This window comes from Echeneis naucrates, chromosome 21 (genome assembly GCF_900963305.1).
Source record: "Echeneis naucrates chromosome 21, fEcheNa1.1, whole genome shotgun sequence".
In the NCBI taxonomy this organism is placed as follows: domain Eukaryota; kingdom Metazoa; phylum Chordata; class Actinopteri; order Carangiformes; family Echeneidae; genus Echeneis; species Echeneis naucrates.
This window is the reverse complement of record NC_042531.1, coordinates 11,471,754-11,484,634: the sequence shown is the minus strand read 5'-3', so window position 1 is coordinate 11,484,634 and position 12,881 is coordinate 11,471,754. Positions and strand designations below refer to the sequence as shown.

The 12,881-nt window shown below is 38.5% G+C and overlaps 1 protein-coding gene across 2 annotated transcripts in view; it reads left to right on the top strand.

Moving 5' to 3' along the window:
• Positions 1–12,881, top strand: part of pkp4 (plakophilin 4) — a 66,561-nt gene that overhangs the window by 15,397 nt on the left and 38,283 nt on the right. The window lies entirely within an intron of this gene.

Below are 12,881 nucleotides of genomic sequence, written 5' to 3'. Positions count from 1 at the left end.
AAGCAGTGCAAATAGTTGTTCAAAACTCTATGCAGTTTTTCACATGCTAGTGTTATGCACTGCAGAGAGTTTTTAACTAGGGATTTTCTTGATGAGTTTATTCTACCACACAGCAAGTTACCTGACACCACTGACCTAATGCAAACATAATACCATGCACTTATAATACGGTATTTATTAAGAGATGTGTGGAACGCCTTCTTTCATATGCATGTGGGATGATGAAAGACTTCGATGAGAGTAGTACCATGGTCAAAGTGGACTTTTTTTGTTGTGTTATTTTTGTAAAATAAGCCTGACTGGGAGCTATTGGCTGTTTTATTGCCTGTGGTCATGGACTGCCTTGCATCAATTGACAACTAGGAAGATCATCTCCTGCAGGGTTTATGAGCCTATGGAGGGACATGCCCTGTGACTCAGTCCCTCTCTGCTTGTCTCTCCATGCTCCATTCTGGCGTGCACACAGACACACACACACACACACACTCGTGCTCCTTTCCTGTCTGGCTTTGCTCCAGTCCACCATATTCCTAGGAATCCAGCACAGGGCAAACTGGGCTAAAGAGATTCTGCTCATTATTGATGATGTTAATTTGCTTCTGTGTCACCTCGTATTTTCCCCTGAATGAAGTTTAAATGAACTACAGATTCAAATGAGTCAAATGCATTCTCTCGTATTTTCTATCAAGTAGCCTAGAGAAATCCAATTTATGCTTGCTGCAGGAAAGTGTGAAAGGAAGGAAGGAAGAGGGGTGCACCTGTCGATGTCACTTCCTTCTCCACAGTATTCCTCAGTTGCTTGTCTGGTTAGAACAGATATCCATGCTGGCGAACAGGAAGAGCAAGTACTGTGCCTGAGCTGTTGCTTTAGAGTGATTCATTGGAGACATGGCTTAGAAGGGGATTCCTGCTAAATAGACGAGACTGAGAAATGATCGTTCTCCACAGTATTAAACTGAGCTGGAAAAGCAAATAAGAGGGTGAGTGAGTTGAAATTTGAGGAAGTGGAATACTAGGCTAGTGCGAGTGTGTCTGTTTGCAGAAGGCTTTTCCAATTGTTGAGGGGCAGACCTTTCAGGGATCCTGCTGTTGCTGTAAACATGAAAAGTGCTAAAGCCGTTGCTGCAGTTTGGGCTGGGGTTTAGAATGACTGGGTGTTTGGTAAGTGATTACTCCATGGCTTCTTTATCATTTAATTTTTTTCACTTCACTTTTCCTTCCCTCAATGCCACTACTTATTTTGTTCACTCCCCGTGTATTTTATTCCTTGTCTGTTTCCAAACTACTGTCTCTGTCACTGTTGTAGTTACAGCGCCACAGGCTTTGCCCAGATGCCCAAACAAGGGCACAGATTCACCACTATGTTTTGATTGCATGCTCCCTGTCTGTTCATTTGCTTGAACTTATATCCCCGCTTTTTCTCTCCTCCTGACCACTAATAAGCCCCATTCTTTTTTCCATTATTTTGAGGATTTGGTTTTGTTGTGCTGCAGGTCCTGGTTAATAGAGTACTTTGCTTTGTGCTTCTTTAATAGCACTGATCTATCATCACAATGACACATCCGTAATGGTTTTCTATAGACCCTATTTAAGTATTTAACTGTCAGTGTTTTTCTTGCTGCACATTTCTTCTCAAATGCAAAAGCCTAAAACCCTTAATGCCAAATAAACCTTAGAAATTTGTCCTCTTCAGTATTTACTATCTCATTAAAATTGTTAAAGGATTATCTAAAACCTATTTTTTTCTGTTTCATTGTAAAAGTGATTGAAGCAGTGGGTGTCTGTGCCACTCATCTAGATTGTCTTTTGTGTGCATTCAGCAATCACAATGCTCTTGCGTGTTTTGTTGGTGTCTTTAATTTATCTTTTTTTTTGTTTGATATCGCTTCAAAAATCTAAATATGTAAAAACTGTCATCTTAAAGTACGACTAGCATTTACTTTTTCTATAGCAAAACCTCATCATATTCACTCACTCTTTCGCATTTTCTCTCTATATTTATCTTGGAATATAATTTTAAATAGAGAGGACCCTCTTAACGAATTAGCTAGGAAACCATTTTTATATGCAAATATGAAATATAATAATTAAAAATAGAATTGTAATTTAATGTTTCTCTTTTTAAAATCACCTTATCTTCGATTATACTGTGATAACTGGAACCCATAAATCTTGTACTTTTATTAGTTAATTGATTCAGGTTAACCAGACAGGGATGGCAGATACTGCCTACCAACATCACAGCTGTGTATGCATGTCGCGTTTTTGCCTTATTTCTTTTTTTTTTTTCTTTTTCTTTTTAATTCATTCACAGCAAATGTATTTTCTGTGCCGTAATTCCTGGCTTTGTCTGGGGAAGGGAAAGGCCATTTTATGATTATTGGTGTACAATTATATCACCTTTTTTGTTGGAAAAGCATCATGATAATAAGTGATACATAGTTTTATTACAGCTTTACTAAATTCTGTTGTCTTACAAGGGATTTTAGTACAAATTTAACTATTAATATAACAAATGCAGCACTTGGTATTGATACAATGTTGTGTTTATTGTGAAAATTCTGTGAATTTTCTTGTTGAAAGCAAGTCATCAGTGGACATGCTCGCATAAAATGACATGCAATAAAACAGTTAAATTTCTAGATGTGATTTACAAGACCAAAAGCTCGTCAGTCACTGACGACAAAATCGACTCCCTTTAATTAAAATATAATCCCCCAAATCATGCCATTTTCAGTGTCTTGTAAATTTTAGTTTAATTAAACAAAGGAGGTTGTAATGAAGTTTGCATGGGCATTTATTTTTATGGCCTCCCTTGTTGACACATAATAGTATTGAAATTAGTCAATAAATATCAGAATATGTATCGGTGTTGACTGACTGCTGTGGACTATTTGCATAATATTTGAGCATGATTTGGTGCAGAAAAGAGTTGGAAGAACTCTTTTGAGCTGGATTTTTCTGCATCTGACATTAAATTTTTTTATATCCAATGTGCCTTACAATATATGCTGGTAATTTAGGGTAGTGCTCAACATGTGTTGCAGACTGTTAATGCATCAGTTCACACCTGGAATAATAATGCATCTTCACATGTGATTTCCCCACTCTATGCAAATGAAATGTCCACAAGTTGTTTTGCAGTGATCAAATGTGTTGTTTTTAGCACATGATTGACAGAGGGGCCATTGTCAATTTATTATTGTTGTTGGCAAGAAAGAGCAAATTTATGGGCTGCCTGCACCTATATTGTGAAATAAAATGTCAATATACTATGAAGCTGGACTGTGTATGGTTATAGAGTGAAAGGATGGATGAGTGGATATAAAGGATAGAGTGGAGAGGATCTAATTGAAAAACATGGAACCACCTTAAATAATTGATATAATGTCCCATCCTTGTCTCTAAGCTCACATGTACAGTTAATACACCCAGATTTCCAACTAGGCTCGTAATTTTTCTTCTGTCAGACAGTGGATGAAGGGTCCGATTCCTTTTGAAAGCCAACAGCTAATAGGGGACTCAGTCACATGACATTTGGCTGATCAATAGTGGAGCTGCGACCTTTTAGCTCTATCACTCAGTCACTTTATCACTGAATAACATCATGGCCATCAATGTTGACGTTAGGAAGCTCAGCCGTTATTAAATCATGTTATGGACACAGTGAGAAATGTAAAAATATTTCTGGTACGTTATCTAAATGAGAAAGTATGAAATTAGAGCATGGGGCCCCAGGCCATTAACGCAGTATGAGTGATTGGATCTCAAATAACTCCTCACTGCCTCTTTTTCACACCAGTGCTTAGAAATGTCCAGTTGCCTTAGATGCATGTTAATGCAACAACTGAACAGGATCACTAAAAACCAAGTGGGCTGAAGATCAAATCACTCTCGTTTCTTTTAACCACAAGGTCATTAGTAGTTGGCAACTATTTAATGATTGATATGGTTATATTGGGATAATGAAACGGTTTAGGGCATTTTGTTTGAAGAGAGATGTGAGCATTTATGGGAACATAAAAAATAATGTTGCCATTTTAGGAGACCTCTGCACTGTCAGGAACTTATGTTCACAATGTCAAATACCAAGACATTCTGTTCATCTAAATGTTTTGCGAGCAGAACGCATTGTAATTAAGACTTTATAATTTTATAAAAGGTCATAGATGGATGGTGAAAAATATAAATGTAGAAAAAAGCCTCAAGGTAATTGGTTTGAGCCATTTTTATCCACCATAGCTTGCTTAATTTTTGAACAATGTGACTCTGCTGAGTATTTGTGTACCAAAATAATATGCAAATATCAAGCAAAAAGCTCAAATTTCAATTAGAAAAAACAAAAAAATTCCAATTCCAGTGGTAGTACATTGTGGAAAGACTTTGCTGCAGGATTACATCATAAAAAGTTCAGTTATGAATTACTCAAACAAAAATACAATTTCCAAGATAATATACTATATAATCATTATTGATTATTTAAAACTGCTTGTTGTGCTGATGTGTCAGTTCATATGATATTTGATTATATCAAATTGAATGTTGCATTACAAATAATTCTAAGCATTGATTTAAAAAAATTATGCAATCCGGTTTACAGATTTTATTACTTTTTTTTTTTTCCTCCCCCAGATTCACAAATGTATGGTCAGCTGTTAAAAATTGCAAAGGAGTAGCTGCAGGCAAGGAGTATCCTTGCCTGCAGACTGCACCTTATTCAATTGGCTTAAAACAGCTTTTGAGGACGAGGCAAGTTTAATTTCGAAATGTGCATACAGGCAGCATTAGGTTGTCCAGTAAGGAAACCTTTGGCACCCACTGATCAGCCAGCAGTGACTGTGAAGTCAGGCTATTAAAGAACATTTCATTGATCCCTCTGCCCTCATCTATGCTTCCTACTGCATATCCCCAGAGAGGAATAGCTGCAACATAGTGGTTTTGATTTTACCCTAACCAAATCCTGCTCAATGTACACATGCACTTTCAATGGCTTCTCTGCATGCCTATTTTAGCTACATTGAATTACACTATCAGGAGGCTACAATATGGGAATAATGATGGGTGATGATGAGGCTTGTTTCTTCTAAGTATGTTTGGCATTAACTAAAGCCTTGACTTAACAAGGCTTATTACATCGAAAAGGTATAACTGTTGGCACAGTTTTACAAAAAATACGCCACCACTATTCATTTTAGAAATATCACCGTGATGATATGTGTTATTTGTAAAGATTATCACATAGACAAGCTACCATTCTCAGTTTTAGTTGCCAGTGTTAGTGTTAGCATAATGGCTACTTCTAACAGCCTGGGTACTGTCCAAAGAAGTCACACTCACAAGCCTCATGAGCAGCTGTGTTGGTGTACCAACACCGACCAGACAGTTAAATAAAATTCATAAAATAAAATTGTTTCCAACAGACAAGTCAAAGCATGGCTCTATTTATGGAGTGAATGCCGATCCAAAAAGTATTCTAGTTTTATAAAATAAGATCATCCTTTATTATTTTATATTTACTTTATATTTTATCTTGATAACTGTCACTCTCTTTGCCTCCTCCAACCACCAGGCCTCTTTTTCTATTGCAAGATAACTGACTTTAGTCAGTTGAGCTGGCATCTCCGCTGTGTGGGGAAAAACAGAAAAAAGGTCTGTCCTCTTCATGTTTTGGTTGCATTGGGCATAGGCACTTGTAAATCTGCATTGTAAATCAAACCTAAAGGTTTTGTGCCTGCTGGCAGAAAGAACTGCATTGAAAAGAATGCACATTATGTATTAATAAACAAAGAATGTGTATAATTATTTGAACTGGTTTTGCATTGCTTTGGTACACTGCCAATATGGCAAGAGTCATTCAGTTTTGTTTTCAACTTTTTACTTGTTGCATGTTGTAACAAGTGTACATGTTTCTGTTTGTGTTTTCTTGTTTTAAAAGACTATAATTAGATCAGCTACTTTGGATGTTTTTTTTTCTCTCATTGATAGAAGTCTTTCATCCTAAATGTGTTTGAGTGGGTTTTGCCTTCAAATTTGAGCGGTATAATGTCTTCAGTTTAGTCTATCCAATCTGAATTGCTCTTGATCAGGTAATTTTCTTGTAGTGTTTTCCCTAAAAAAAAAAAAAAAACGCTGTTTTTCAGTGTGTTCTTATTCCTCCTCTATTATGAGGCCTTGCCCTCAGAGTAATACTGTTATTAGCTGTGCCTGAACATGCCTATATGTACCACAAGACTGGCAAAAATGGCTTCCTAGTCTTGCTGCACCATGGTGTTTCAACATACTGCCTCCCAGAAAACACCCCAATGGAATTTTCCCACTTTGTCGGAGTCCATTACACATGAGAAATCTGTCTGCCTCCTGCTTCTCCCTGGCAAACTGGAGTTCCACTCTGTGACCCTGTTTTCATCCGAATCAGGCACAGACACACAGACAATCTCTAGCGTACTTTGCTAAGACCATGAGCTGACCTTGGTTTGAGAGCTACAGCTCCAGCACTCTCCTTAAGGTTTGATGAGATGGCTGAAATATTACCCACTTGAGAAACCGGTGCTAGCATCTATCTTGTTTTAATGAAAGCAAAGCCATCTTTGTTTAAGTGGTCAAGATGAAGGAGTTAATAGTTCAAGTCAGGGCAAAGCTTCAAGGTAGTGTTTTTGCTATTCTGTATTTCCATGCTATAAGCATAGAAGAGAGTTGAGTTCCCTCTGCAGGTGATATTGTTCATTCTACCGCCATAGGCGGTATATAAGGACTCTAATTACAATCGACCAGTGATTTTCTCCACTCCTCGGGGTCTTATCTGCCTTCCTCTCCCTGGTGCTGCCGCTGTGACACAGGCAAGGAGAAATCTAGAGGCATAAGCATTCTGGCCTCGATTATAGACATAAAAATGGAAGCCTAGCTCAGAGCAATTACCCCATGGGGGAGTAGAACAAGCATAAGAGGAAGAGAGTGAGACAGATTCAGAGGGGAAGAATACAGGTGAAGGAGAGTTCTCAGATATAAAGAGGAAAGCCAAAATACTCAGGTATGGAGGGAGGGGAAAAGGACAAAAGTGTGATGTGAGCATGAAAGAGAGAAACAGTCACAGAGGCTGTCACCTGTGAATGGTTCTCTAAAACACAGTGGCAAAAGCCTGTCAGCGCAGAGGAAAACAGCAAAGAAGCAGAAGAGGAGAAGGAGATAATCTGATCCCAATGTGACAAGATGTCAAAGGAGTGTGTGTGTCTGGCCGGGCATAGTGCTGACATTTTGAACCCAGCCCTGGGAGAGCTCCCTCCAACAAGCCTGTTAATTCTCATTACTGTCAACGTCCTCATCATCACTATAATCATCACCATTGTCAACAGTACACACAGAGGAATCACAAGGTCATTGGTGAGCAGTGGTTGTACTTCGACTGAAAAGTGGAAGCACAGTAAATACAGTGCTAGTAAATGTCCTTGAAATGGCATATGTCCACTGAGTTTTCAGGTGTGTTTATATCTTTCTAGACCAAACATTGTTTCTCTTAATGACTGATCCTGAGGTAATTGCGTATGTCACTGCAGTTTTTTTTTCCACTACAGCAACCTCCAGACTGACAGTCCCTAGATTGCTTACTCTCTTCATTTTGGCCGGGAGCAATGTTCTTTTTGTCTGACACAATACTGTTGATCTTCTCAAGAATTGTATGTTCACAGCTGTGCCTTGGCATTATTATCAACAGCATCACAAGAGCTTTTGTTGAGGTTCAACAGCTTGTATCTGCACAAAACAACAACAGGTCTAGTACAAAACTTTTCAAAAGACCTTTTAAAACTAAATTATTTTTTATTCATTCTTAAGTGGAATCAAGTTCAAAACCCATGCTGTGAATTCTAATGAGGCAGAAATGCAAGATTGTACTGTACTTTTTCTAATATGTGTAGAAAAGAACTCATCGACATTTACCAAAATGTTTCGTCTGTTTCAACCAGGTGTACAACAAATCAGTAATTTTTCCAAGACTTAGTAACCTTAATTAAGCCAATGCTGCCAAAATGGATAAAGTAATAAATAATAAACTAATAACAAGAAGCAGAATTTAAAAGGAAATCAGTTGGATCTGTTAATAAGGACCAGCACGATTTTTCTTTTTCTCCCACTTGTACTGTCTCTCCTCCATGTCTTTGTCATTGACAGCCTTTCTTTTGTTGTCAATCTCTTGTGTGGAAAGTGCAGGCTGTAGCCATTGTCAGTACAGATGACAGCTCTTTTAATAGCATTCACCACATAAATGACAGTTTCTTTAATGGCATTTTCATTACCAAGGGAAATTTTTACTTCTTTTTCATGCTCAAAATTGGGCAAAAAATTATGTTCTCAAAGATCTTATTAATCCTTTTTTGGTATTGTTACCAACATTAAATTATTTTTGAGGGACTCAAATGATTAAAGTTAAGGATAAACCACACAGAGTATCATATAACTATTTATCACTTGTCATCATACATTTTTTTCTGCCTATATAAAAGACATTTAGTCATTACTAAAACTTACCTGAAAGTGATGATGAATTAATTAAAATTAATTTTACTTTACAATGAACGAAATGGCAGTCATGAAATATAGGGTGTTCACACATTCATTATTAGCCACAAGTCACCTTGATGGTTCCCGTAACAGGAAATTGGGAGGCTGCAGTGAGTCAGATGTGTAGATGTGTATGGGTTGCTTTTTTTGTGTGTTTTGTTTTTGTTTTTAGTTAGTTTTTATTTATTTATTTATTTATTTATTTATTTTTGGGGTGGTGTGTGGGGGGGTCTTTTGGACCCTGCACTACAAGACCAAATCTGTCAGAAACCAACTCCCACAAAAGAATGACCCTGCTTTCACCTTCACTTCTGAATGTATGCACAGCTGCAGTGTGTTCATTTGCTCTTAAGAGGAATTAAAAAATCATTTTTGCAGTTCTACAAGTTTCCTGCTATAAATGCTTGTAAGGTCATGTGAGAAATCCTGGCAGAAATTATGTCCTATTGTAAACTTGGTTTTTCATTATCTGAAAGTGAATGATGTTTCACATTTCTGTTTGGGGGTTCTTGTCACATTATCAGCTTATGCAGTATAAAAGCTCTAGTGCAGCTGTAGGTGCTGAAGCAATTTTCTTGTTCTGATTCCACCTATAGCTATGCCTGCAGCTATACATTCTCTTCCCTCAGCATGTAACTTAACTGTATTTTTAAATGTTTTCTGTATAACATCGATATTGTAATTCTGCAATGATAGTGCAATGCTATAGCCAGTTTCCTAAAACCTTTTTATTGTAACAAGGTGACTTTGTGGCAGTTAAGACACAGACAGTTGTGTAAGTAATTGCACTGTGTGTTTCTTCCATCTCTGCTCACAGATTGTTGTTAGGCCCGTACTCTTTGCTCAAACCTCAAGCCTACTGCAGAAATCCTTTAACCTCTGCTGTCATTCTCCTACTGTGCAGTGGAGTCAGGCTCTCGTTGGGATGTGTCTGCCATGCTGCAGCAAGGGTGCAGAACTGTCAAGCCTCATTGCCACTTAATGAACAAACATATTTCTGGTAGATTCTCCTCTTTGGTTAAGAAGAAAAGCCACCTGCTAGTTATGCACTACTTATGCAAATTGGATATGAACATCATGAATGAATATCCAGCCCTTTCTCTCTGACTGAAATCTGAATCGATGTACCACAATTTCAAATGGGCTGTGCTTGAGTTATCAAGGACTTATTAAGAATCAGAGCTCAAGTTTTAATTAATAAAAGGATTTGGACCTTCCATACTAAGGATTAGGTAAAGATTGCTCTGATGTATACTGATGTATACAAAATAATTATTCTGTTATGTAAAGGAAGGTGTTAAATACCCAGGGAAAACTTTATCACCCTGTAGCATGTATGATGTATATGCTTTGTTTCATGCAGACAGCGTAATGATGAATTCAGTATATTCATAAGTGACATCCGAGATCCTGAGGTATGTTGTTTGTGATTTGCACAAATGCACATGTGATTTTGCAACCACGTGAGCACTGTTTTATCATGTGCTGGTGTTACCACGAAGTTTGGATGTGGGACAGACATTTAGATGTCAGAATTATTTACTCACCATAGTGCTAAACTGACCATACTCATGGTTCTTTAAAGGCAGAGCAACTATCAAATTGTAGTACCCATCTTTGAAGACAGATTATTTGAAACAACCTTTGTCATAAGATCTAATTTACTTGTGATGTTTTTTTTTTTTACCATTGACAGTCTCTACCTGCACAAATTCTTTTTATGCATTAACATGTATATAATAATAGAGTCAAGTCATAAGCAGAAATACACAAATGTTGAATGCAGGGCTGATGCACATTTACATTTCCTGCAGTTCACCATCTTTTCAGGGAGGAAGACATTCATTCATTTTCAACCGGTTATCCATTTCCGGGTCGTGGGGACGCTGGAGCCAATCCCTGCTCACACTGAGTGAGGGCGGGGTGGGAGGAAGACAACAAATCATAAATGGGCTAGTTGACCAATTGGTGTGTGAAAGTGCTTGAATTGGTGTTCGAGAATAACAAGATAGAGAGACCTTTCATCACGCCAGACCATCTCTCCTGTGTGGGTTGAGAAACTTTGCTTGATTTATAACTTTGTGTTTACCCCAGAGTCAGCAGCCTCTCCTTTGGAGTGTTGTTGCTTTTAAAATGTTTTATTGCAAAGCAGATATCTTTCAACAAATGGCTAAAGATGAAACAGAAATTGGGCAATATCATTAATTTATATTTCTGGTTTTATTAAAGATGTTATCATTGGGGGGGAAAAAAAAAAAAAAAAAGAACAGCCACCCCCTGAATTTATCCAAACTATGTTGTTTGGATAAATTCAGGTATACTATACATGTGTTTGTTTACTTGTACAGTTTGGCTGTTTGAAGTACCCTTGGAAGTTGGTGTATGGTAATATAGCTGTGTGACATTTGGTGTTGATGTACGCTTAAACCACTCTTATCTGAGCTGAACTATTGTGTATGTGCTGAACCAGCAGCAGGCAGAAGCCACTTCAGGCATTTCAGATAGGTCCTGTGCTGTCAGCAGCATCCATTGAGATGAATGTGTATGTTGGTAGCATGGTTTGCAGCAATGTGTCATCTGTTTCTTTAGGGCCTGGCTGAGGACACAAACAGGCAGGATCTGATTCAGCTCCAGGACTACAGGCAGATCAAACCCAACAGGCTCATTGTAATAGCAAATAAAGGCTCTGGCAGCCTTGTTAGTATAGGAAAGCCAATCACCCATTGTCCCTGTCCTCTCCTTCCACACTAAGCTGAGACCAACCAAGGCTGGGCCCACAGCCGTTAAATAAGCATGGTCATAACTGTTGTGCCTGGTCTGACTTGGTGGACCATTATGCTGAATAGCTTTGTGCCATTCTATCAGGGGCCAAACATGGAAATGCTCTGAATGTTACAGTATTGAGTATTCTCTCCATGGGTAATTTGAGCCCCACTTACAGCCCCACTTACAGCCCCACTTACTTACACTTACAAGTATGATGCCTGTCCCTGTTTCATCAGACTAGGGTCCATTTTGGCACATAACCCTGTGATATCCTTTTTTCATTCATCTTCATCTGCTTTTCCATTTCTGGGTTGCGGGGGTGCTGGAGCCAATCCCAGCTCAGACTGTGCGAGGGCGGGTATACCCTGGACAGGTTGCCAGTCCATCACAGGGCCATCACAGAGGCAGAGACAAGCAACCATTCACACTCACACTCAGACCTACGGACAGTTTAGAGTCACAAATTAACCCAAACATGATGACTTTGGACGGTGGGAGGAAACCGGAGTATCCGGACAAAACCCATGTATGCACGGAAAGAACACGCAAACTCCACACCGAACCCACAACCTTCTTATTGTGGGGCTTCTCTTCTAACCGCTATGTTGCTGTGCTGCCCCTGTGCTATCCTCAGCCACTTATGGACTTATGTCAATATACATTGTAGTCATATTGAGTCATTGAACTGTGTCTGAAAAGAGAGGATTTTTCTTTCTTTGTTTTTGTCTCCCAAAGAGAGACTGAGTAGGTGATAGTAAATAGGCATGACAGTAACCCTCAGTGCTACCTAAATGGTCTCTAAACTCAGCATGACAAGAGCTGCACTATTATTTAATGGCAGTAGAAGTAGAGTAATGAACCTGACTCTAGCCATAATCTTGCTTCTCAAGAGTCACCAATTCTGACGGATGTACACTGTGCTCAGTTAATAAGAAGTGTAATTTCAAGAAAATTGATCTATAAATACATGTAAGCAGTAGATCAAAAACCAACATGGCACAATGATTATACCACTAAAACCCTAGTTGGAATCAGTATTTGAAGACGTACAAAAAAACCTGGTCTCACACAGGAAGATCCATTCTTCAAGTAAGAAAACAGCAGGGCTGGAGAGGGCATGCAGGCAGAATGCCCGTGTGTGATAGGCTTGGAGCAGCTCTGGATATCAGTAGTGACAGAGACCTCTATGCCTTATGATTGCAGCAGATGTCTCTCTTTGCTATACTTGATCAAGATCACAGACCATCTAATCAGTGTGACTAAAGGCCAGCTACTTTGTGTAAAGTTTTAAGAAATACATTACTGTTTATTTTTCTCCTGCCTGAATGTGCTACTGTAAAGTGCATTGTAAAGTCAGCAGCCCAAGAGGAAGCCGCTGAACTGGAGGAGACACACTGCCAAACAAAACAATTGGATTATGAGCTTAAAAGGAAGACGGCTTGGAAATGGTGGGCCAAGAATAGTGACATTTGCAGGAGCTAGATATCGCCTTTTTTTTTTTTTTTCCCCCAGAATGTAAATAAAACCATTTGGCCCATCTTATACCATGTGTTTTAACAATT